This window comes from Pezoporus occidentalis, unplaced genomic scaffold (assembly GCF_034315485.1).
Source record: "Pezoporus occidentalis ecotype Australia unplaced genomic scaffold, CSIRO_AGI_Poc_V1 ctg6, whole genome shotgun sequence".
NCBI lineage: Eukaryota > Metazoa > Chordata > Aves > Psittaciformes > Psittacidae > Pezoporus > Pezoporus occidentalis.
The window spans coordinates 2,540,491-2,563,321 of record NW_026915943.1 but is presented as its reverse complement, the minus strand read 5'-3'; the positions used below and the strand labels follow the sequence as shown (position 1 = coordinate 2,563,321).

Genomic DNA, 22,831 nt, shown 5'->3' with positions numbered 1-22,831 from the left:
GATTAAATATAACAGTCCAGACAAGATGAAATGCACTGCTTCTACAGTTTTATTTGATTTATTAAAAGGAGAGGAGTAACCCAGTGGGAGGAAAAAAGGTCAAGTGTTCTAGATCCTTATGAAAGGCTAAAAGCATCGCTCTTGATTTTCAACCTCTCTTTCCAATTGGTGCTGTGTGTTTCCAAGCAGAGATTAAGGTATAGGATGGGGGTTGGAGTTGAGGGAGGAAGCGTGGGTCACTTAAGGATGCTGATGAGTGGAGGGAAAAGCAGAAGGATGACTTTCTGATTGCCACGTGAGCATCGCACAGCCCAGAGGCACAGCAATGGTGCCACGCAGCAGCATTGGACAGCAGAAGCTGCCATGCACAAGTCTATGAGCCGAAGCTGTGGTCATCTCATCTCCATGAAGTTGTGTAAAACACTTTCCCATGAGGAACATTTTCTCCTTGCTATTAAAAGGGAGGTAGGGGCTTATTGAACAAGAAAAAGCTATTTCCCATCTCTTCCGCCTGTGTGGTTTCTGCGAGCCTCAACCCCACCTCTCTTGATTTGTCACCATGTCCCTTAATGCTATATTTCTCCATTAAAACATCCAGCTGTCCCATAAACCAATCTTTGCTCCTTGTTTCAGTGGCATTATTGGGTTTATTACTCCATATATTACCACAAGCTGGTCCTCTGAGGAGTATATCCTTTTTCTTCCAAGTGTAGACCTTGTTATCAGTCTTGGGACATGCTGCAAATAATATAGTCCTCTAATTGACCACCAATGGAAAATAGCTGGGGACCACAAAGAGCTGCTGAGTGTGTGTTCTCTGATTAGCATTAGCAGAGTGCCACTGTTTGACTATGTTCAAGTCAGCTTTTGTGCCTGGGGGAATGGAGTAAATACATATGGTGGTTAGACACTGCAGCCAAGACAGAAAGTAAATTCAGATGGGAATACGGAGTGATCTTCTTAGGGGTTTCCTGGGAAATTACTTACCTAGGAATGCAGCAGCTTCTCCAGAACTTGGAGCCTTTAAATCATGGGTCAGTTTGTGTTGCCAACTTCAGGAAGGCCATCAAAAGAAGACACAAACATGAAATCCTGTAAAATACGATCATAAGTCCCCTCATAGCATCTTTGGTCTGGATTCGAGCTGGCCCTCCTAGCTCTGGGTCCCTATGGCAGATGCTCAAGCACAGCCTTTATTTCAGTCTTTCCTGAAGGCACAGCACACCGCACAAAGCCTTCACACCTTCCCCCTGACTCCCTCGGAGCTTATCCACTGCTAGTTTTACTCTTTAGAGGACACAGTGATCAGAAAGGATACCCCCTCCCCATCCAACATTTGGCATAGAAATTGTTTTGATCATGTCATCTCACGTCACTTTTAGAAAGCATCTTCAATCTTCACCCGATAACTGAAGGCTTCAGAGGATGCTGTCCCCCTGGGCCAGACCTTGTTGCCATTTTAGAGGTCAACCAGCAGCTGTGTCTTCACATTAGCTTTCTTGCATGTGACAAAGGATAAACTTGTCTTCAGAGCCCTCACAGCTAGTCACAGGTCTGTTTTCTCCATGTATACCATCAGGAAGCACATTGCCTCCTCCTATGTGGAGTAAAACATCTTCAAATGTATGGCAGTGATCCCACATCCAACAGAATAGGAAAAATAACCCTAGGCTACATTAGCTCTATCTAGGCAATGCATTGGCAAGAGCAAAATGCTGTGATGGGGGACAACACTACTGCCTGACACATCATAAAGCAACAAAACACAGCAGGTTAAACTGATTCCCTGAATAACAAGGTTCTTCACCATGTGGAAACCACATTCAAACGACAGCTCTTTCACCAAGTCTGTTCTTATGGTCTGTTAAACCAGACTTACAGCTGCATGGGTGTACCTTTCCTGTAAGTTTGATGTTGGCCTATCCATACACATTCCTGCAAAGAGATCCCAGTCAGTACCATGCTTGTTCATGAGGTCGTTGTACAAAGATTTAACTTGGGAACCAAAGGAAACCCTTTGTCCTTTGTAATGTGGTACATGACCAAATGGTGAATTACATGGGCTAAACCCATAGACCCATCCAGCTGATGGGCTCCTGGTATCACTCACAGCCCAAGGAAGAACATTCTGCTGCTGTTAGGGCCATGCATGCTGATAACTACAATTTCTCTGTGATGATGGCTCAGGGATGTGTCAGGCTCTTTCTTTGCCCAGGGCACTGACTGGCTGACATTGCTCTGATCTTGCAGTGAGCAGGGTGTAGATAAACCAACAGATACCATTAAATGGATATTTTACTCCCAAGCTGAAATAACAATGCTGTGTGTAAGTCAACACAGAAAACGGGCTTCATGACTTGATGCATGCGTTCAGATTGGCCACGTGAATTATCTTGCTCAGGGATGTGCTACAAGCTCAAGCAAACATCATGAACTCGACATAGACGTTAGTGGCTGATGTGCTTTGTGCTTTGTGATGCAGAAGGTGGGGCTATATAATCATAGTGGTGTCTTTAGAATCTATAAATACAGAGCTCCCCTCGTGATTAAATCGTCGCACACCTCCATGAGGAACGGGACCTATTGTCTCCCCTTTATGGAGTGGGAAATTAGGCACAGCTTTACCCCAGCCATAATTATCTTCTCCACCTATGGGTTCATAATGGCTCGCTGTGTGGAAACACTCTGCTGTGCGAGTAATTCATGAAAATGACCATGACTCATTTTTAACCTGTCCCCATCACAAAATAGCCCAAAATGTGCAGTTGTAGACGTGCCTTTTCTGATATCAGCAGGAAGGCTCCAGAGATGGGAATGGAAAGACAAGATGTATGAAGACAGGCTGAGAAAGCTGGGGCTGTTCAGCCTGGAGAAGAGAAGCTGCGTGGAGACCTCAGAGCAGCTTCCAGTGTCTGAAGGGGGCTACAAGGATGCTGCAGAGGGACTCTTCATTAGGGACTGCAGTGACAGGACAAGGGGTGATGGGTTCAAACTGAAACAGGGGAAATTCAGGTTAGATATAAGGAAGAAGTTCTTTACTGTGAGGGTGCTGAGGCACTGAAATGGGTTGCCCAGGGAAGTTGTGAATGCTCCATCCCTGGCAGTGTTCAATGCCAGGCTGGACAGAGCCTTGGGTGACATGGTCTGGTATGAGGTGTCCCTTCCCATTGCAGGGGGGTGGAAATGAGTGATCTTAAGGTCCTTTCCAACCCAAACCATTCTGTGATTCTATGTGGTCCCAGGGTGTTTCCAGGGGGATGGAAAAAGCAAGAGGGTGGTTGCGCCTGTGGCTCCTCCACCATGCTCTGAAGGATGAAGGAGATTGGCTCTCCCCTGAGCTGAGAGGATCATGGGCAGGGGAAGTAGCTCCTGGGCTACAAGCCTTGCAGGTCTTCAGCCTGAACATAGATCTGAACATAGGGAGCTGCCTCCCATCACCAGAGTGAATTGCAAAGGGATTTTGTGCTTCACACAGCCACTTCTAAAGAGGGGAATGCTGTGTATGTCATTTGGATTTCATACGCCAGGCCTCTGTGGAGACACTGGATTCTCATCAGAAATGCCTCACAGAAAGCAAGCCTGCAGGGAAAGGCTATTTCACTGGCTTTTGAATTCTAACAGCAGCCTATTCTGTGCTGTTACCAAGCGCCTGGGAATCACCTGGATTCTTTAGAGAAACAGGTCCCTGGGAGATGCATTGCCTTTGTTTCTTGTGTAATGTTCTGCATGGGGACGGTGGTCTATAAATGTCAACATGCTCTAGTCCAGGAGTGACCAAAGTCATTGTGACTGGGTTTTGCCTTACCCATGTTAAATGACATTGGTGACTACAGTCCATTTATTGTGGGACAGGCTGGATTATCAGCATGTTATGGCAAAAAGAAGAGACATGGCATGGGATTAAAGGTCTTGGGATATTTGGAATAGAGATCTTGAGTTTCTGTGTTAGGTTTGTGATGGAGAGGACTTCAGGCAGGAAGAGAAGAAATCTAGGGAATTACAGTACAAAGGGCTCTGGCCAGGAGGGATGGATTGGGCATTCCCTAACCCTCCTGACCAGGAAAGTCTCCAATGGGAACCTATGTGGGGGGAAGAACAAAATCCCTGAGAACCTTGTTCCTACCTCCTTTTCTTGTGGGAAATAAGGTCAGCATCCAGAGTGGATGGATCCCAATCTCTCCTTTCTTCTGTAGAGGATCTCAGCACTGGTGCTGGAGGTTCTGAATTAGGAGGAAGCCAGAGGTTGGTTTCAGCTCTGCATGTAGGTGTCAATGTGCTGGTATCTACATTAGCCATATATATGAATTCCTGCTCATGTACATGAAGAGCAACTGAGCCATGCAGATGGAGGTGTCTGCTTCCATACAGGCTGAACTGCTCCTAATCTCCATGGGGGGTATTGACTAGCAGCTCTATTTAGCTGCCCATGTATAAGTATTCATACATATAATATGATCTGGTGTCCAGTTGCTGATCCAGAAGTGCACAAGTGTCTTACAGATTCTGTGTGAAGACCCATCAGCCCTCTTTCGGATGTCCCAAGTATCCCAAGGCCTCTATGTCGCATCAAGCGCTTCCACACAGGCAAAGCAATGAGCCTTAGACCTTCATTGACTTAATGCAAACCATCTAGTAATGGGCATCTAGTCTAAGCCAGCCCCTAGGCTTCCCCCATCATCAGTGAAGAGGTGAGGGAATGTGGTCCCAGGGAGTGAGATAGCTGCTGGGCTTCAGAAGTACCATTTCCCTTTCCTACCAACACCTGCAGAGCAGCAAAAGGCGACAGTCCCCATATGAGCAGGAGTATAAACCCTGAATATTAATAGTAATATTGTGGTCAAATTCTGCATGGCGATACTGACTCACGGGAACGCAGCTGAGCTGGCCCAGCAAAGGGTAAACCCGATGCTTTAGCAGCTGCAAAGCTTTTTGGTCTCCACTTTAATTAGAATCATAGAATCACAGAATAGTTAGGGTTGGAAAGGACCTTAAGATCATCCAGTTCCAACCCCCTGCCATGAGAAGGGACACATCACACTAAACCATGGCACCCAAGGCTCTGTCCAACCTGGCCTTGAACACCCCCAGGGATGGAGCGTTCACAACTTCCTTGGGCAACCCATTCCAGTGCCTCAGCACCCTCACAGGGAAGAACTTCCTCCTTATATCCAATCTAAACTTCCCCTGTTTCAGTGTGAACCCATCACCCCTTGTCCTGTCACTGCAGTCCCTAATGAAGAGTCCCTCCCCAGCATCCCTATAGGCCCCCTTCAGATACTGGAAGCTGCTCTGAGGTCTCCACGCAGCTTCTCTTCTCCAGGCTGAACAGCCCCAACTTCCTCAGCCTGTCTTCATACAGGAGGTGCTCCAGTCCCTGATCATCCTCGTGGCCTCCTCTGGACTTTAATTAATCCTCCTCTCCCTCATGGAGGACGGGGAAAAAAACATGGAGCAGGAAATGGAAGCATAAACAGATTAAGAATAATGCTTTAATCCACCTGAAAAACTATGACCAAACTCAGGACTAGATCTCGGCAGCACTTGACTTCAGACCAGCTCCTAAGCCAACCTTAGCCACAAGCCTTTTGCCTGGTGGCACAGGAAAACCAGCACTGCTTCTGAGCTGTGTGATTTTATCCTGCCAGCCAGAGGACCACAGCCTCCAGCATTGTCTCAGCACCTTTTGCCAAACCTGAGCTATCACGTGGTTTATGCAGTTTTGCTTGATTTACTTTGTTCCTTTGATGTGCAAGGATTTAGCGGCATGCTTCGCAATACAGTAGCATGAGACACATTGCATAAAATCAAATCGCTGCTGGGGCAGATGCTTCCAGATTTAAAAGCTCACTTGGTACCATAGACACGTAGCTGCCTAACTGCAGGCTGTTTCGCCTGAGTATGAGCCTGTGAGGGCTTCTCAGGACCCCTTTTAGTCCCAAAACTGCAGTAACAAGGCTCAGAAGTCATCCTTTGAACCTCAAGGTGAATGTTTTAGGTCAGCGGTAGCTGATCTATAACATTCAGGCTGTGGCAGTGTCTCTAACGATCAGCTTTCAGCTCTGATGCATCAGCAAGTGCCACCCTTCTCCCTTCCCTTTGCCACTCTGCCAGCTGTAGACATGGCCAGGGTGACCTAGATAGTTGTCATCTCCAGGGTACATTTTACCTTGATCCACAGTTTCTAACAGAGGACATGAAGCAGATGGATAGTGCCTAGCTGGGGCACATAGGAACTGCTTCATGCTTTGGGAGCTGTCAAGCGATGTTCAAGGTGATGGGCCAGCTCCCAAACACAGCCAGGCTCTCCCTGTGATCCATCAGCCACCACCTGAGCCATGTGTCCTAGGGACAGGCAGGATGAAGCGTGTGAAATCAGGCAAAAAGCATAATGAGTGACTTCAGTGGGAATGAGGTATCTGTGTACTGGTTTATGAATATTCCACCTACCTATAGCTACAGAAGCTTAAATATCTTTCTCATCCTTGCTGGGCCATCCCATCCCTTCCTCTTTCCTCTCCTCTCCTCCCCTCTCCTCTCTTCTTCTCTCTACTCTGTTTTCCCTCTTCTCCTTTCCTCTTCTCCCCTACTCCACCCTACCCTGCCACATTCCATAGGTTCAAGTGGACGCACACTAGATTGCTCAGGACATACAGCAAATGTTCTCTGATCTCTTCCTTCTAAGGGATAGGTTTCATCTCACCCAAGTGTCAGCAATTAGTCTAAGTGAGTGACTCACCTAAGCTTTCCCTTTGTGGCCAACTGCGAGACATGAGCTTCTCTTGACTCCTCCTTACTCCTATTACTCCTCCCTACTCTTATTTTAGATGTTCATCTTGGGAAGAGCAGAACCATTTGGGGGAGTTATCTATCCAGCTGTTTTGTCATACGGGGATCCTATACTGCCAGCTTAGTTTGACTGCCTACTATTTAGATGGCTACAATGAACTAGGAGACATCGGTCCATAGAAACCTCCATCTCCACCACCAGGAACAATTAGAGCATGACATCAAAGAACTAATATCATCTTTTCTCCTTCATTCAGCTGTGGATTGGACTGATTGATCAGAAAGAAAAATGCTGGGTTAGTTTTCCATCACAATGCACCTCACCAGCTCTTTAGGGCTGTGATCCTGCATGATTGAAGTCAATAGGAGCAGATGGCCAAGGACTTGCCATGAAGGTCTACCAGTACCTCTATGTTATTGCTGCCTTTGAGGGTAAAAATCATACTGCAGGGAAAACAAAGGCAACAACCAGAATCATTACAGGAAACAAAGTGGAAGCTTCTTCTAGTCACTATCAAGAAGCTTGACATACACTTCCTAGTTCTGCAATATCTGAAAGATTCAATGTCTTGTATCTCACCTCCTCTGTTGTGGTTTGGACAAGAACAAAAGCCTGGGCCATGCCCAAGAGCTGCAGGCACTGAAGATTGCTGTTGGGGCTTTAGGTTGGAGAATTTCATCATGAAAATCCTCCTTGTGAAATATTGTCCCAGAATCTGCTATGAAACTAGGAATAAATCAGAGAGAATGTCTCCTAAAGAACATAAATCCTCCTGAGAACACAAATCACAACCTCGCCACAGAATACCTCTGTACGCATCGGAGACCTGGTTCAGCTGGTCACCAGACAAGGTTCATGTGCTCATGCAGAGCTCTCTGCTAGACCATGGTCTGAACCAGCCCCCTCCATAGCATCCTAGGTACAGAAATCAGCCACTTATTGAGTTGTGTCAAAACCCTTAGCCTTTTATTCCCTGTTATCTGTGCCAGGTAAAGGTATTCCCTATAGCAGCATCATTTATAGTGAAATAATTCTTTCAAATCCCCTTTTCACACCTTATTTACACCTCTCAATTATCTGGCCTATATTCCACCAGGAAGAAGTAATCACTGCACACACTAAAATCCATCCATCCATCCATCCATCCATCCATCCATCCATCCATCCATCCTGTCTAAAACATTTATACTCATATTTAGGTGCCAGTTTCCAATTATCACAGAATTCTACCTATTCCTTGGGAGCTCAGCTCTGTGTCTGCAGGTGTTGTATAGAAGCAGGCTGTACAAGGCTGGAGGGTGTTCCAGTTGTCTGCATCTGTAAGCATTCCTGTTGGATTAAATGAGGTGGGTAGTGTCCATCTTCGGAGAACACAAGCCTGGTTTAATACAGAAGGCATTGAGTAAGGGTGAGAGAAATACTTAAGGATAGGATGGGAATAACAGAAGCAGGAAAACACAAGTAGCTTCACAAAGCTCCCCAAAAGGGGGAAGTTTTGACTTCAATATTGTGTTTGTACATAATCTGACAATCGGTAAGTGAAGAGATGTTAAAAGGTGCCTGGATGATTTGGGGCACCGAGCTGGCTGTCCCAGCCAGGAACAGCCCGGTACAGAAGCAGTACCTGCCCTAGGTTCAGAGCACTCCTTGGTCTTGTAATTCCTTGTTCTGAGACCTCTGCTGTCATCTAGTGACAGAAGGGAGGAAGCAGCCGAAAAGGAAAATGTTTGGATGAGAGGAATGTCAGCGCCGATTGTGATGGGAGAAGCAGAAAACGGTGTATTTTGAAGCCGTGGTTCACCCGCAGCAGTGAGGTCTCACCTATACACACAGAGCCAGCTGAGGTGGCTTTTAAGATATTCCCCCCAATAATGCAGGAGTGCTTTAAATCCTCAAGCACTGCCTACAGCAAACACATCTCAGACGGGTACATCTCTCCTAACCATGGAGGCTTTGCCATCTGAGACTGCTATCTAGGGCACCCTTGTGAGCATACACCCAGGCTCTTTTGGATGTCTGCTTCAGGATGAGAACATCTTTCTCCCTAGAGGAGCGTATTTGTCTCCATCAGCTATAACAGCTCAGATATAGACATCTGCATGGAAACACTCTGGAGTTAGATGTCCCCAACATAAGAAGGACATGGAGCTGTTGGAGAGGCCATGAGGATGATCAGGGGCTGGAGCACCTCCCGTACGGAGACAGGCTGAGAAAGTTGGGGCTGTTCAGCCTGGAGAAGAGAAGCTGCATGGAGACCTCAGAGCAGCTTCCAGTGTCCGAAGGGGGCTATAAGGATGCTGGGGAGGGACTCTTCATCAGGGACTGTAGTGATAGGACAAGGTGTAATGGATTCAAGCTGAAATAGGGGAAGTTCAGGTTAGATATAAGGAAGAAGCTCTTCCCTGTGAAGGTGCTGAGGTGCTGGCACAGGGTGCCCAGAGAAGCTGTGGCTGCCCCATCCCTGGCAGTGTTCAAGGCCAGGCTGGACACAGGGGCTTGGAGCAAGCTGCTCTAGTGGAAGGTGTCCCTGCCCGTGGCAGGGGTTGGAACTGGATGAGCTTTAAGGTCCCTTCCAACCCAAACCATTCTATGACTCTATGAAATGTCTGCTATCCCTTAACTTGAAGGTGACACTCACCTAGAGAACAGCCCAGAATTTCTCCTGGAATCTTGTTATCCCTATCCTCATTTTTGCTGGTTTTGTAGGGGAGAAGCCCAAACTGGCCATCCTGCAGAGCAGCACAAGGCAGCTTCTTCCTTCTCACAGAGCAGCGAGGTCATCCAGCCTTTTGGGGACCTACGAGGACACACTGGAAGCAGCAAAAAGCATCACTGGCAGCTGGGAGAGACTGAAGGCAGCAGAAACTATCTGGAGTGAAATGAGGCATGAATAAAACAAGAGCTGATGTTGCATGCACAGAACAAGACATCTTAATGTTGGAGTTCAAATCCCAGGCGTGACCTTGACCTTTTGTGTGGTTTAGGACAAGTTGTTTCACCAGCGTAGCCCAGTAGCACAAGAGGAGACTGGTTTCCCATGGGAACTCTCCAAAGGCATTAAAGCTTGGTGGCATAAAACACCATAGTGATGCTGGGCACAGTGTGTTGCAGATACTCCAAAGACAATTCCGGTTTTGCCAACAAAGAGCTGGTTTCTTCTCCCTACTTTTTAATCCCTCTGGACATACTAAAGTCTCTGAAGCAACTGAATCTGAATTTTGCCTTTCCCCCACAGCGTTCTTCAGCTGTGTTGCGGGTATGAAACACTACCAGTGCTGCCTGCTCTGCTGGTAAAAGGCCCTCGGTTCCTTCTGTATCTCTATGAACCACTTCATTAGGCCCCCAGACCTGCCAAAGGATATTTCAGAGATTTCCTTTTAAGTCTTGAAAACAGAATATTAAACACAATCAATCATTTCTTGTGACAGTTTCTTTGCCCGTGAACTCTTTCCATTCATTAGAAACCATCTATTTAAAGGCCACAGCGTGTGGGAGAGGGGTTGGTATTAAAGAAACCCCAAAAGGCACTTTTTGATCCTAACAGTGTCAAAGTATGGTCTAGTTTTCTTTGTTTTCCTATTACAGTCACATATTTGAGGCAGAGCCCTGCCTTGAGTAAGGCAGGAGCATTATGGATGCTCAACTAGGTCCCAGCATCTAGGGCACCGCTCTAAGGGCAAAGACTTGGCTTTCACAGTGGGGAAGTTTCCATTCACACAGTGAGCAAGTGAAGCTGAAAGGGTTGAGGAATGTCATCCTGTGCCTGATGAGGATGTGATCCCGATGTGAGCTCCAGAAGGATGAGTTCATGCCAGGACCTTAAACCTTGCGAGGTCTGAAGATGCTCCTCGAGACCTGCCAATGCTGGAGACCACGTTGGGCATCAGCAGTGACACAGGTTCATGCCTCCAAATTAATTCCTCCTGCTACCCCAGAAAGTAGCAGGAAATAATCTGCCATGTCTATGTTTTCAGGCCAAGTGGGATATTGCTGAGCAGGGCTAAGGGCTTTTATGTTGTCCTGCTGCTAAAGGCAAGTTGAGGGTGAGGGCAGGACAAAGGTCTAAGCTTACCCTGTTCTTTACACTCTCACACAGCGAGAAGCCACAGCATCTCTTCATCAAGATTTTCTTACAGCCAAAGGATGCTGTGAGAGTCACCCTTGCACCCCACATTGCTTTGGAAGGGGTTACAGGGCCCCCCAACCCAAACAGGGAAATGAAAAGACATAGTACAGGGTAAATAAAGGCAACACTTCACAGCAGCACATGGCACAGGCAGCTCACCTCACGTAAATATGCCATGGTTGGATAATAAAAAGCACACCAGTAGCTTGAAGTGGAGGCTGGTGTGGAAACCCTAGAAGCGAGCAGCATCATTTCGGAGAATCACTTAGGAGGGACAGAATAAAGGGCATTGTTTCTTGGGAGGCAGCAGGATTCAGACATTAAACACACTGGAGTTTGGGAGCAGGAACTCTTCGACAGGTTGCCCATCCAGCCTGAGAAATCACAGCCTTTTCAGTTCCTCTCCTGCAAACAGGGCTGGATTTCCCCCTGTTAGACCCTGTTGAATGGGTATAAACCCTTCAGGACAATAAACACCTCCGTGTGTTATTACCTAGGCTACCACGAGGAGACTCTTTGTAACCATGAAGAGGTGGTTGTTGTGAATATCCACCATGGAGTGTGGCAGCAGAACCTGAAGGAAAAAGTGGTGGAAGGTCTCTGCACGCATCACCCTCCCTCTGACACATGGTCCAGAAGGTCACAGTGATGGGTTCAGACTTAAAGAGGGGAAGTTCAGGTTGGAGATAAGGAAGAAGTTCTTCCCTGTGAGGGTGCTGAGGCACTGGAATGGGCTGCCCAGAGAAGTGGTAAATGCCCTGTCCCTGGCAGTGTTCAAGGCCAGGTTGGACAGAGCCTTGTGTGCCATGGTTTAGTGTGAGGTGTCCCTGCCCATGGCAGGGGGTTGGAACTGGATGATCTTAAGGTCCTTTCCAACCCAAGCCATTCTATGACTCTGTGGCCAGCAGTGCACACTCTCCAGTCCAGCATCTCTCAGTGCTGAAGTTTCAGGGCAGCTCCATGCTCTCCATTTGACCTGAATTAACACTAACCCCCTTTTCCAAACCTGGTTTTATCCCCTTCTCATTGAACGATTGCAAACCAGGATGCTCCTTTTGCTCCACCACCTCGCCAACGTGCAAGCATCCTCCTGCTGGCATTCAGTGCTGAGATTTGTCTCTTCATTGTCATCCCCCAAACCACCCCAGCATGAGGACAGACATCCCAATAACCTTCCTTTGGTGCCTTTCCCACCATGCTTCCCCTTCCAGGCAGCCTGAGCTGGTTTATCTCTTTCTCAGAAGGAGAGCTCTGCCGAGTCCCCAAACCCCACAGCAGCAGAGCACTGGAGATAAGGCAGGGAAAACACTTCACTCGCAAGGAAACGGCGCTCGTCTCGCGCTAACGTCCCCATCCTCTGGAATCCAAGGCAATAATTACAGCAATTTGTAGATAATTATTTGTTAATTAAAACCAGCCTTGCTGGGTACAGTCACCAATTTTCTCCGCTGGCTGCATGGGGCTGCGCAAAGAGGCACTGGGGGATTGCTGGTTTCATGCAATCATTTGCTTGCTTGGTTCAGAGAAAAGCCCCTGGTGCATCGTCTCCCCCTTCTCCTCACATCCTGATTCATTCTCCTAAGACATCCCGGAGAGATCCGTGCCTGCCTTTCCCTTGGTGATTTCCAATCAAGGTGACTGCTTCACCCCCTCACTGCAGCCTGTTTCTCCAGCTGATTTAATGCTTACACAGACTCATTTCCGAACACACTTAATCTTGTAACTCCTAAAGAAGGAGTTGTGACCCCAAATTGAGGTTATGAGCCTGAGAGAAGCTCATCTCCTTCCCATATTTACATTAGCAGTAAATAATGAACACTGGGTAGATGGAGTTACAGAAGGCAACATGATGCTGCTGGTTTAAATAGTGCTGTTGGGGGCTACTATTCTACCCTAGGTTGGGCAGTCTGTGGTTCTTGGTAGCTTCCTAGGCATAGTTTCCTTGCCAGCTGTGAGAAGAAGCAATGATGGGATTTAACATGCTCCCCACTAAATACTGCATCCACAAGGAGTGTGTATCAGGATGATGGCCTGATGTGCAAGGATTTTCAACCTTGTGAATCCTCTGTTTCTCCTATGGAGTACACCTTCTCCTGGGCCTACCGCAATCCACCAGCTCACCAACATGCTCCAGGATCCCACAGATCCAGAGCCAGGAGGAATTATTTAGCCTTGGAAGCAGGAAAACCCCATTGTTCCCGATGTACTGCTGGATTGAGCTGGCTCTGGGCAGTCACTTCAGATGTCCCTTCTCCTGTGGCACTGAGGAAACAGCTCATGGACATCTGAGAGTTGGCTGTGTGAGCTGTACACCAAAGTACTACCTGTACTACCCTTATAAACCCTCACAGAAAAACAAGTCCATGGGGAACTATGGTGAGAAGGGAGAGTGAGCATCCTCCTCTCGTTTGTAGCAGAGCAGCTTGGGCCCATGGTGACAAAGATGGAGCCAAGGAGTACCATGGCCATCTTGTCATCAGGAGATTGTTCCCATTACCCTTAGCAAAGCAGTGGCATCAATAAGAACAAACCAGTGCTAATGGGGAGGGGAAATTAGAATTAGACTGTCAGCATCCTCTACATGGAAACGATCTCCCAGGTTGTTAGTCACACAGGGCTGGCTTCTCCCCTCTCATTGTCTCCTGTACATGGGCTTCCGTGTTCCTCCCATCACCTTAGCAGCTCAGTGCCTGCATCACGTGCAGAGGAATCACAATTAAGCAACGTGGCTGGATGTCATGATATATGGGACGACATCTCTGCTTCCACAGCACAGAAAGCTAGCAATGAGCTGAGATTAAACACGGGGTTAATTAGTTCATTTAATTGGCTCCCAGTTATTAAATCCTTGCAGACACATAGACTATTGCTCAAAGCACAAAGGTGAGTGCAGGGCTGGGGAGCTCTGGTTTTCCTCCTGCAGCTCCTTGCAGCAGTATTATAGAATCATAGAATGGTTTGGGTTGGAAAGGACCTTAAGATCATCCAGTTCCAACCATGGGGAAGACCCATTCCACTAGACCAAGCTGCTCCAAGCCACATCCAAGCTGGCTAGAGGTTGGAACTGGATGAGGTTTAAGGTCCTTTCTAACCCAAATGATTTTTAATTCCATTTCTGAGAGACCTCGGAGACCTACCTAAGGCATTTATCCCTTGGATAACTTGAACAACAGAAGTGCAACAAGCTCAGGCTCTGATCTGACTTGAAAACTGGTTCCTATAGAGTCAAATCTATACACTGTTCTCATCATAGCTCACTGGGAAACTGATATTTGGGTAGAAGGAAAGGGGTTTCAGCATTTTCAGCACCAAGCCTTTTCTTCCCTAGTTATTAACAGCTGGGATGGTGGGCAGGGAATTCAGCTCCTTCTGATGCTGGTGACCTCAACCCATAGGCTGAGAATTAATTTGAGCAAAGGGCTATATTGGATGTGGCTTGCTTAAGGGAGTTTGCTTAAGGAAAATAACAGTATAGGATGAAGCTGAGTGATATTCCTTGTTGAACCATGAAAGATACCACACAACACTGACTTACCCAACACTTGTTTGTACTCCTAATAGTCTTAAATTATTAGAAAGGAGAAAGCAACAGCTGGGTAAGATGCTGTTATTCAAGCCAACATTTTGAGAACAAGAATGCCTCTTCCTGGAAGATAATGTTCTCTCCTTTTTTTTTCCCCTGCTCAGTTTCAAATGAAAGGAATTTAATCCTTCCATAAATAAGCAGGAATGTATTTGTCTCTAGAGAGCACAAAATACTTCTGCACCAAAGCAATGTGGAGACATTTGCGAATGGAGTAGCTAATTTGGTACTAGTAAGAAGCCATCACCATAGCCTAGGACTGTATCTCAGGGGACTGGGCTGACCTTTCAGCAGCTGATGATAGTTCTAAAATGACTCCTCATCACTGAAAGCCCAATCTAACATCAGTTAAAATAAATTAAAAGCTATCACTGGCTTCTGCGGATATTGGATTAGGCCATATAAAACCCACTGGAATGCTGGGAACCTGAGGAAATGATCATGGTAAATCTGAATTCTAGCGAAGCCTTACAGGCTTTAAAACATCTCTCTGCAGCCCCATTAAGAATGGGTTTCTACTTAGCCCATGAATAATTCACCTTTCTTCTTCTTCTAAGAGATGATGAATACCACCATGATGAAGCCCAGCACAAAGCCCAGCATTACAGTCATCTTCTTGCAGTGTTCAAGTTCAGGTTGGAAGGGGCTTGGAGCAAGCTGCTCTAGTGGAAGGGGTCCCTGCCTGTGGCAGGGGTTGGAACTGGGTGGGCTTTAAGGCCCCTTCCAACCCAAACCAGTCTGTGACTCTATGAAAAGCCATCAGAGAGCCTGTCAGCTTTGCACTCTGCTTCATCATCATTTTGATTTGGGACTGATGGACCAAATTCCTGCCCTCCCCTGTGATATCATTTGGTCTTTGGAAGGAAATACATTCCCATAACACACCACAGGATGTCAGCTCAGCATACAGAGCTAGGGGAAGAAGGAGAAAAAGGGAATGCTGGGAGTGATGGCGTTTGTCTTCCCAAGTCACCATTATGTGTCATGGAGCCTGTCCTGGAGATGGCAGAGCGCCTGCCTGACCATGGGAAGTGGTGGATGAATCCCTTGTTTTGCTTTTGCTTTACCTGTTAAGCTGTCTCTATCTCAACCCACGAGTTTTCCCACTTCTCCAGTTGTCTCCCCCATCCCACTGGGGTAAGTCAGTGAGCGGCTGTGTGGGGTTAGTTGTGGGGTTAAACCACAACACCCTCTGACAGAGGGTCAACACCTCCCCTTTATCTCCTGGGAAACATAAAGGAAAACCTAAAGGACGTGGTAGGAAGTTTTTGCATCTGCTTTGGGTTTGTTTTCAGCAAAGGATTCAGGAAAAAAACCTGGAATTTGAGACAGAAAGAATGAAACATCTAAACTAGTGGTTTGCTTAGGGAAAATCAACCATATTTATTGGAACATGTTACATATTGTATCTCATCTCACTGGGAAGTTACTACTGTGAAACAAAGAAATACAGATTCTTTACTTTGGAATAAAGACAAATGCGCTTCATTTCAGGTTACCAAGGTACCACTGCAAAAAAAAAAGCCAGCACTTTCTAACCACAGTGTGCCCATTCCTACCTTGAAGGCACAGCAGGATGTTGGCTCTCTCGTGCATCTAAGTTTCAAACTAGGACCTTTAAGGACACCAAAGGGCATCTGCTGATACAGTGAGAAGATTTCATAACCACAGGGAGTCTGTCAGGTTGAAGAACTGCATATTATCCACAGGTTAACAAGGATTTATCTATCTGCCTTCTCTCCTTCCTTCTGGGAGGACATGCTCATGCTCTGCATGCATAGTCCTTTATCTGCCCTGAAGCCGCTATATCAAGCTTTAAGTAGGAAGTACAAGTTGATGTCCTAATATAGTCAAAAGGATGCTGGACTCTCTGGGAATACTCAGGACTTCAGACAGAGATCCATGAACAGCGGACCCTGCTGCTGATAAAAGCCCTCCCTGTGTCGGAAAGAGCAACCGGAATCAAGAGAACAACTCAATATGAGTTATGCTTCTTGTTCGTTTTATACAAATCCTTAACCCCTTATCTACTATTTCTTACATGCACGCATAGTGATTTGGCATATTATGATTGGATACATGTCCTGAAGACCCTTAGTGACTAACATGTAATTGGTTAAACACAGGTGTGAGAACTTGACCTCGAAAGCTTGCCAACAGTCCACAGTTCTCATTAACTCGGTGAATCCCAGCCTCTTATCTTGCTTGCTTAAGCTTCTTCGGGCCTCTCATGGCCTTGCTGTATCTTACAGGATTATTCAGAGTTTAAGTACCAATTATGCATTCTCCCATGAGAACACTGCCTCCACATCTCCCCCTTTTTGTTTTAGATATGTTTTGGGTGACCCTACTTGAGCAGGGGATCTGGGCTAGATTATATCTCCAACATACGCCAACTACAGGCTGCTGGGCCTGCCCCTTTTATCTGCTGTATGGCTCTCTGATAACAGGGGAGTCCATCCCTCACATCAAGGTCTGGCATGGCATGTGTCCCCCCTGCTCCACGCCTGCTGGATTGCAGCCAACAGCCGAGCTAAAGGTTGTTCTTGGTGGCAAACACAGAGGCCAACCCAGTCTTGCCCTCGACTGTGGTAGCAGGCATTTGGTCAGCCTCAGTCCTTGCACCTTGCTGTCAATGCACAGTTTCACTTGCTTTATCCAGTAACAAGTTGCTACTACAGCAAGGCACACACAAATTTACATTAGCAGAGTAACTATTACAGGGTGCAGCAGCATGTTGAAGATGCTGATGGCAGTGAGGGACTAGCCAAAGAAATTTCTTACCAGTAGAATTCTCCCACCCTCTTAATTTGTTCCATTACCTGCTTTATCACAGTATCACAGTATCACAGTATGCTAGAGATTGGAAGGGACCTCAAAAGATCATCTAGTCCAATCCCCCTGCTGGAGCAGGAACACCTAGATAATGTTACACAGGAATGTGTCCAGGCGGGTTTTGAATGTCTCCAGGGAAGGAGACTCCACAACCTCCCTGGGCAGCCTGTTCCAGTGTTCTGTCACCCTCACTGAGAAGAAGTTTCTTCTCAAGTTTAAGTGGAACCTCTTGTGTTCCAGTTTGTACCCATTACCCCTTGTCCTGTCATTGTTTGCCACTGAGTAGAGCCTGGCTCCATCCTCGTGACACTCCCCCAACTACCATTATACCAGTATAACACTACCATTGTATTAGAATCTTCCCAGCTTTTGCCTTAGCATTTTCTAGCAGCTACTGCAAATTTCCATACTCTGACATCTCTTTTACAAGTGACAAATCTATATAATACAAGGTGTAGTTTCTTATTAGCAACCAGCTAGTAAATACAGGTGGTTTCATACACAAAATCACAGCCTCTAATAATAGCTGCTTTACAAGCACACATATTCAGGATGTTACTTTTCAGTTGCCCCCAAGTGATGTTTTGCAATCATTCGTTTTTCTCTTCCTCTATCTCATTCTGCTTGGGGTATTCACGGTCAGCTCCTGTAGCTGAGGCATCAGGTTCCTCCATTCGTCTGTCCAGCTCATGGCAAGGCTTGACAAACTTTGCAGGCAGTCGCCATGGACCTGTAGGCAGGAGGACACAAATATAGCCCCTCCTCCAGGTTATCAGTTCTTGAGAAGCAGACAGGTTAAACTGCACATTGTTAACTGTCGAGGAGTTTGCTGCATCATTGCCTCTTTTTTCTTTTTCTTTTTTTTTCTTTTTTTTTTCTGCCACCCTGATGCTGCTCAGGTGACGGCTCATAAAGCTTGTGGTTGCACTACCCCTCTCGCTTTTTCAGTTAGCAGTTCTTATTTCAACCTATCTATCTATTCCTCCAAGTCTTGGATTCACCCCCAGGTTACCTTAAACATACTAAGCAAGGCTCCAAGCATGCACCCACTGTGTTGCAGGTGCTCTTTAGGCTTTGTCTGTGGCGTCTCTACAGACTGCCTCAATACCTCAATAGATTGAGAGGTTGGGTTTTGGCTTTTGTTTGTTTTGTTGGGGTTTTTTGGGGTTTTTTTGTTGCTTTTTTTTTTTTTCCAAAAGTCGCTCACCCTGCTTTGCACAGCTACAAACGCCAGCCGGCTCGGCAGCAGCTATAAAAGCCTGCCTGCTCGGCAGCAGCTACAGCTGCCTGCCTGCTTCAGCAGCAACCATAAATACCTGCCGGCAACCGCACTTCTGCATTAACCCTTTCTTGCCCGAAATGTTAAACTGCTACCGGTTAAAAACTTTTACATGAACCCAACAACAAAAAATACACACAACACTGTCTGCCCTCAACACACACACACACGTATGGGATCCCACAAGCACACGCCACACAACTACAATATTTGAAGCACAAAATCCAGACGATCAGTACTCCCACTACAGTCCCACGTACAGAACGTGGCACAAGGACCCTGTGGAGACTAACAGCAAACCAGCTCCGAGAAGCATCATTGCAGTGCAAGGTGGCAGGCTCATCCTTAGCGGGCATCCCCGCAGAGGCTCTGCCTCCCCCACATCGCATGAGGCTTGGGCTTTTATACTGACCAAAATGCACACTCATTCCGACACAGGTGGCCAGCCTACGTTGGAAGAAGTGGCCAGCAATATCTATAAAGGTCTCCAAAGGTCGATAGAAACCTGGACATATTTATATTTACCAATTTCTAGTACATGTGTACCACAGAGAAACTGTATCAAATGAGTTGTATAAGGGGTCCCAAGTCCACGGTCCATCACAGTATGCCCAATACCCCTGATAAGAGCATAGGAGAGACCTTCCCACCACCAGAAAATCACACAATACGTCTGTATCCCATGCTGGTCTTGCTTCCCTGGAGGTTCGGGGGCGTGGGGATGGAGGGTGGTTCTTTTTGGGTTTTGGGTTTGTTTGTTTTTTGTTTACTTTAACATAAAAAAGATTGCTCCCTTCACTTTAAGAAGGACTGAAAGCATCCATAAAACGGATGTCCTAAGCTCAAATTTCAATTCATTCAATCACTGACAAGGGGGGTGTCCTGGAGTGGGGCTGACTCTTTCCAGGGTTTCACCCATCGAGCTGGCACCCACTGCAGACAGGAATCTGTAACTTACACACATATAACCTCAACCAGTTAGTTTTAATTCCGCAGAACCTTTCCAAATGCTGGTTTCCAAATCCTTGTACTGGACAAGAATACCCGGAGTTTTAGTCATATAACCTGAACCTAATGCCTGACCATGTACTATAGCAGGGGGGTCATTAAAGTCTCCTGTCAATCGCAAAAAAAATCGTAATATATACAGCTTGAGTATAAGAGGATTTTAACCCATAGGTGGTCACCGCTTGTCAGGCCTCCTTAACTATTTTGAGATCAAAAGCTTCCCACTCTTTAGCCCCCTGCTGTGTAGTAAACACAGGATATGCAGAGAGGCCCACTGCAGAAAATTCACCTGTAATAATTGCATCTTTGATTAACCCGTGCCAACAGTGCGCAGGATTTGTGCCCCCCGATACCTCTCCCACCCCCTCCCCTGGTTGCCTTCTTTAAGGAAGGGGTTTTGCGGAGGACAAGGTGGCGGTGCTGATAGAGATGTGTCAATCCGAGTCTCGAGGGCTTCAAGCTTTTTCATCAATTGTTGCAGCTGAGTGTCTCCAAGGCCAGTGAGTAGTTGCTGATGAGCTGAGCAGACCGACCCGGGAGACGACGAGTCAGAGTCTGGAAGCAGAGGATATAAATCTGGCTCGGATTCAGGGGACTCGGAGTCCGATCCTGGGTCGAACTCAGGGTCTCCGTTGTTCGCAGCTATGTCTTTCCTGTCAGGTGTCTCTCGTTCGGTACGTGGCCATCTGCGGACCTGCCTCTTGCTTTCATCAGCTCGGGGCGTTGATTTTTTCGGTGCCGTTCCAGGTACCACAGGAGGTGCAAAAGTCATAGCCGCAGCACTACGATGGGGGTTAGGGGAGACAGCCCCTCCTGCAGCTGTGGCGGCAAACACAGAAGCTACCGCCGCCCTTTCCGATTTCATCTCTTTCAAAGTCTCAAACACCAATCTCCAAAGCGTAGAGTGTTTCTGTGCACCTTTGGTCCCTTTACTAACCTCGCGATCACGGGACCACTTTAACAGCCTCTGTAAGGCGGCACTATCATATTGCAGTCCTCTCTTAGAGAGAATGTGTTGGAGGAGCTTCACCACCGCCTGTTCCTCCAGTTTTATTCCCTTCAATGGTAGCGTCCCACAAAGAGGTCCCAACTTCCCTCCATTCAGTAGCGCTAAACATCAGCTGTGGGTCCTTAAAGTGTCCTTTTTCCTTAGCCCAACGACATAGCTCTCCGAGCTTTTTCGTACTCACACTAGCCTCTCGCTTAGCAAGTAATTGTTCTAAAAGTGTGCGTGACAATCCATAGCAGATTTTAGAGTGCGGTCTTACCCGTGCAGGTGTGGGTGCGCAGTCCACAACAGCTGTCTCTTCTAGCCGAGCTTCGCCGCTTTTGCTAGTAGACGCTCCTGCACCATCGTCTCCTCCACTTCTCCTGTCTGTGTCTTTGCAACAAGGGCCAGACACAGTTTGAAGAAGTCCGAGTCGATCCTCGAGTCCCTATTTGGGCACCAAATGTCGGAGAGAGTGACCGGAATCAAGAGAACGACTCAATCTGAGTTATGCTTCTTGTTCGTTTTACTGCCCAGATTCACTCATATTTATATGGCTAACCATAGTTCACACGCTAGCAACACACTTTTCATTGGTTACATGTAGCTGTCCACGCGCCTATCTAGACATTGCTGTTGGCTAAGCTAAATCTTCTACATATATCTCTGTAACAACAGGGTACATTCCTTGCGGTGAACAGTACATTCCTTGTGGTCAGCAAGTTTCTGCTTCAACGTCCTGTTTTCTTGTTTCCACTGCCATACTTCCTTATTTCAGCTGCATCACAGCCAGTTCAAGGTCGTTCACTCAGCTCCAGTCCCGGGTTGTGCAGGCCTTCATTAACAGTCAGGACTTGGATTATCCAGCCCTTCATAATTCATATGCCCACGTTCTGACAACCACTGTTCCACATCCCTGAAAGGCGCCACTGCTGGCAAACGCATCTTCAGGGCTCTCAGGAGGAGACATGGAAAAGAATTCCACACACCTAGCCCCGAGGGGAGAGGTATTCTGCAACAACATCTCCAATTCCAAACTGCATGGACAAACCAGGACAAACCAGACACCAGTCACGTGAGTGTCATCACGGAGGAGGCAGGATCTGATTTCTTGCTTTGTACCATTCCCACTCTGTTTCTTGCCTTTGTTAGAGTCCCACTCCCTGGCCAGGTCTGGAGGATCTCCGAGTCAGAATGGAACAAGGACAGATTCACTTCAATGGCAGGACTGTGTGGAGCTCTTCCTCCTCCATCCAGCAGGAAGGACAAAGTGAAGGAACAGAAAGATGCAGAGAGCACGGGTGAGGAGGCTCCATGTGGAGACAGTCTGGAGCTAAAGCATCAGGCTGAAACATCCACAGAGGAGGCACTTCAGAGAACTTCTGCCAGGTTGGACATTACTATATGGATGGTGCCAACAGGGTGACAAGCATAAGGCTGATTCTCTACTCCTGCCTGTTTGATGCCCTTTTCCCACCACTGCTCCATGCATTCTCTACAGCCCCTACACCCCACTGAGAGTAGAGAAGCGTCATTATTTCTCACCACCCTTTAAACCTCCCTCCTTGCAGACACACTGACAACCAGCTTCCTGCCTCCCAGCTAGACTTACATTAAAGATCTCAGCCACAAACAGCAGCAATGCCCTCTGGAGAGCTGTTAGAAGAGCTCTGTTCTGCAGGGAAAGAAACAAAATGTATGCTCAGACACTGCCATGTCTTTGCAGACACCTGAAATGGCTCTAAAACGCTCAGGTCATGTAAAAGAGAAGGAACAGAGCAGTAACTAAGCTCCACCACTGCATGGACCCATACAGACCTACAGAAACAAACTGAGATCTAGTGTTTTCACTGGGGCCATGGTTCAGCTCTCGAATAAACCGATATTTGCTGGAGAACACAGCAACCACTGCCTACGCTCCTGGCATCTTAATACAAATTGCTGTCAGCCCATGAGCACTGTCTGCAGTCCAAGAGCCTGGAAAAGCTCACAGCAATGTAAGAAAGTCCTGGTAACATCAGCCCCAGGTAAGGAACTTGGTAAAAGCGAGTATGGTGTAGATCAGGGTGCATGGAGCAGTAGCTGACGTAGAGCTGAGACCAAGCAGAACAGGTAGAAAGAAAAAGAAAAGGCAGAAAAGAAAGTAAATTTACATTAGACATTAAGCAGAAGCTCTTCCCTGTGAGGGTGCTGAGGCGCTGGCACAGGGTGCCCAGAGAAGCTGT

The 22,831-nt window shown here is 47.0% G+C and overlaps 1 protein-coding gene and 1 long non-coding RNA gene across 4 annotated transcripts in view; one reads left to right on the top strand and one right to left on the bottom strand.

The window, feature by feature from the left end:
• The window catches only part of NARS2 (asparaginyl-tRNA synthetase 2, mitochondrial), a 221,125-nt gene that overhangs the window by 132,756 nt on the left and 65,538 nt on the right, over positions 1–22,831 (top strand). The window lies entirely within an intron of this gene.
• On the bottom strand, positions 32–22,831 carry LOC134174332 (uncharacterized). 3 transcript variants are annotated; one of them, XR_009968608.1, is made up of 4 exons: positions 22,219–22,831; positions 1,880–1,935; positions 988–1,092; positions 32–873 (listed from the first exon to the last, which is right to left on the bottom strand). It is a non-coding gene; the product is annotated as an uncharacterized LOC134174332 (long non-coding RNA). The 3 variants fall into 3 exon arrangements; XR_009968607.1 differs by lacking the exon at positions 22,219–22,831 and adding an exon at positions 2,111–2,127; XR_009968606.1 differs by lacking the exon at positions 1,880–1,935.